Raw genomic sequence first — 4,190 nt, 5'->3', positions numbered from 1 at the left:
TAGAGACTAATAGCTAGACTAAGAACATAAACACTATAATAAAATAAGTTTTATAAGTGTACATAAACTACTAGTAAAATAACTAGGTAAAATAGTTAGCTATAGCATAGTTTAAAGCTAATAACATAATATCTAAATTAACATAAGTATCTCTGTTCTTAGCAAACTATAGATACTACCTCTAAATAGAATTTAAACTACTTATAAATACCCTCTAACTAACTTATTAATTTATATAAGTAATAAATGTAAATAGACTTATTAATAAAATCTAAAATATATTTAAATATGTTTATAAAAAGCTTACATAGGCTTAAGCTTTTTAATAAAAGTATATAAACTAATTTTAAACTCTTACCCCTGCATATGCAGCTAGTAAAAAGGTCTAGCTAGACACTAAAAATATTTAAATAAACTAATAATTAAAAAAACTTAATTAAAAAAACTTTAGCCTCTTTACAGTAGCTTATATAGTCTTATTACACACTTACTAATTAATCCTACCTAACAGCATAAAGATACACCCTGTGTTCTACATATTGTTGCTGCGCTAAGTAGCTTTTAAATCTAACTATCTACTTAGACAGCTAAACTTACTACCTAAACTTATTATTATAAATAATAAACTAAAATATGTTATAAAAGATATTAAATAAATTTAGTTTAATAAAAAAAAATATATTTATAAATACTTTATAAAATAAACTAAATATAATAAACTATTATAAAAACTTATAAAAGCTTTATAAAAAAACTCTGTAGTAACCTAATTCTATGCCTAATACTTATCTAAACTAAACTTATACCCTAATAAAGACAACCTAATGCTTAAACTACTAATATAAAGAATTCCCTTTCTAATAAGAGGGGGGGTACTGTTATAGTATCCTCTCTAGATTCTAGACATAACTATATTAGACATGTACTAAAGTATTATTAGTGCATGTCTAACATAAATATAACATAACATAGATATAAACTTAAGCATAAACTACCTTAACACTAACTAAACTTAAAGTAGGCTTAATTTATACTTAAAGCGCTTAGACTTCTAAGCTAAGTATTTAATTACTAATTTCCTTCTAAACCTTCCTGTTCCTCACACAACGTCTTGTACCTACTATAATACCTTACGTAGTAATTGAACTAGACCTCTGTGAAGCTCTATAACCTACTTGTGCACAATCGTGACATAAACTTTAAGTAATACTTTAAAACTTAAGTTGTTAAATGGGCTCTGACAGCTAGCTGCTTATAGTATAAGCACTTAAGTAGCAAGAGTAAGAGTGGTGTACAGTGTGCACAGCGTACAAGGTAGGTAAGGTAAGGGCAACATGTTTCTAGTTCTATTGCTCTTGTCTTTCCTCTGTACAGAGGAAAAGGGGGATATCTAGATGTTCGCGCACAGAGGTTCGCGCACGAGCATCATGTGACAGAGATACGTGGTCCTGCTCGTGCGCGATCGCTTGTATCCAGACTGTGACGCTGCTGCTGTGTACAGACACTAGCAACTTTTCTTTTTGTCTAAAGAGTTACCTTCTGTACGCGTTACCTCCCTTCTGTCTATGTAGGTCTATCTAATTACATTCTGCCTTTACTCCACCCTATTTGTTAGGACTTGCCTTAGTAATGCTGTACATTAAGATAGGCTAGTTACACTATGTAGATAGCTCTATAAATAGTGTAGAGCGTTTTAAGCTATTATTATCTAGCCTTTATACACTTGCCTTATAAGTAATTTAGTAGTGTATAAACTGTTTTATGCAGGGTTTTGTGCTAGAATAGTGTGGGATCTTTGCGTAGGCAGGTGCGTAGGGAGGTGTATATAATAAGGTCTTCTCTTTTTCTTTACTTTCTCTTCTTTATCCTTTACTCTCTAAGCCCTACTGTACTATTCCCTAGCTCTTTTCTCTTTTTGTACAGTGCTAACAGTAACAGATACTCCCGCCTGCACACACACACACACACACACACACACACACACACACACACACATAGAGAGAGAGAGAGAGAGATGTCTCTCTAGCCTTCCTCCTCTACCTCTAGCGCTGTTAGTGCGGGCGTCTTTAACGTCCTTGTGCAGTCTAGCAGCCTAGGGCGCATCTGCGTTACCCTTCTAACTAGTTTTGCTACTAATTAGCAGTTTATTTAGCGTCTTAGCATAAATATATAGATTTTTTAGCTCTTCTGCTTTTTTCTTGTACAAAATGCTAATTATAGATAGGCTAAGAAGCAGCATGTAGTAGCTTTACTATCTTATAATATTAATATTATCTTGCCTACTAGCACTAATCTGCAGCTATAGGCAGCAAAGGTTGTGCGTTATAAGGGGTACTTTTGTGTAGTTCTAGTCTAGAGTTGTAGTTAAGTCCTAGTAACTCTATGTGCTTATTATTATAGTAGCACTACTAGTGCCTTTTCTTTTATTAAGTGTTATGTGTTAGCTAACTTCTAGGCTAATGCCTACGCCTTGTGCGTATAGTAGAGCTGTGGTCTGCATTGTGACTACTATATGTAAGGGGTGGTAGCTTTTTCTTCTTCTGTATACTAGACAAATAGACTGTTTTTTTTACATATCCTTCTCTTCTAATCTTATAATAAGAAAAATAAGTGCGTACAAAAAAAAAACAAAAAAGATAAGCCTTATATAAAGGCGTTATTAGTCTAGTTAGTCTAGGGCATCTTTGCGCACAGGATCTAGCTAGTCCACAGATGCTTCTATCTAGACAGAGAGGCAGTTAGTTAGGACTAATAATTAAAAAGCCTAGTTTAGTGTTTTCTTTATATATATATTTACTAAGTTGTCTTTACTATTAATTTACTTTATTTTAGTAATTTCCCTCTTCTTATATAATTTATAAAGTAATATAATGTTAATTATAAGTTACTTTTTACTAGTAATGCCTAGCTTAATAAGGTAATTATATAAAAACCTTAAATCTATGCAGATTACTACTAGAATTAGTAGCAGTTTAAGTGTTTATATAATTTACTATAAAGTTATACTAAGTGTAATTGCATTATTAAACTTTTTAACTATTCTATATAGTTTACTAGTAAAGACACTCTTAGTTACTTTTTTACACTTAGTAAAATTTTAGTGTATAATATTGCCTAGTATTTTAAAGTAGTTACTTTGCTTTATATAGTTTTTATTACTTAATATAATTAAGAATTCTAGCTATAAGCTAAGGTTTTTATTATTAGTAAATAATTTATCTATAAAAATAAACAGCTTTACATAATTAAGCTATAATAGTAGAAAGGTAAGACTATGCTTACTATTATCTATTTACTATTAGATTTATGCATTAAGTGTGTTAATATTATTATGTAAAAGGTCTATAGTTTATGTAGTAATAAAAAAGTTAAATGCTGCCTCTAGTTAACACACAGATGCAATGTATGCCCCTCTTACATATTACTTAATATATTATTATGCAGTATTCTTGTTTTCTAAGTTAATTATATAAAAGTAGCTTACTTATCTTTTTTAAGTAAGAACTACTATGTTATGTGTAAGCTTAATCTTTCTGCTATTAAACTTAATAGGCTACTTCTCTGCTAAAATAGTCTTACTCTTTATATAAAACTTTACCTTCTACAGTTTTTTCTCTTCTCTTTGCATAAAATTCTTTATTATAATGCTTAAAGTGTTATCTGTCTATAGGCTAGTAATACTAAAAGTGTGCTCTTTTTTATTAGTAATTAAAAGGCAGAGGTTATATAAAAAGATGTGCATACATAGCTTTTTTTTATAGTAGTTATAATATGTCTTAAACTAATATAGTCTTAATTTAGCAGCTCTATATAAGAGTTGTACAACCTAGAGTATTGTATTTAGTAGAAAGCTCTAGCGCATCTCCTTTAGTAGCTTTGTGTACAGCGTGCGCATAAGCTTATCTGTTAATTAGATGTATACTTATGTAATATTACACAGTTTAAAATGCATTCTGTACATAGCTCTTAGGCTTGCTTCTATAGCTAGAAGTAGTCTTTAGCTTATTCTTTAGATAGTTAGTAACTAAGTAAGAATTTCTTCCTTTTCTTTATCTAAGTAGCTAGCAAACACTAGGTAGAATTTTTTATATAGTTAGGTTGTTTTGCCTTTTACTTTTTATATAAAGCAAAGGTTAAAAATCTAACTTTTGTGCCTTATTAAGTTATATGCTATAACCTTAAAAGTGCTA

Source organism: Lindgomyces ingoldianus (genome assembly GCF_010093535.1).
Source record: "Lindgomyces ingoldianus strain ATCC 200398 unplaced genomic scaffold BDR25scaffold_24, whole genome shotgun sequence".
Lineage (NCBI taxonomy): Eukaryota > Fungi > Ascomycota > Dothideomycetes > Pleosporales > Lindgomycetaceae > Lindgomyces > Lindgomyces ingoldianus.
The sequence above is the reverse complement of the archived record's forward strand: the minus strand, read 5'-3'. Positions refer to the sequence as shown.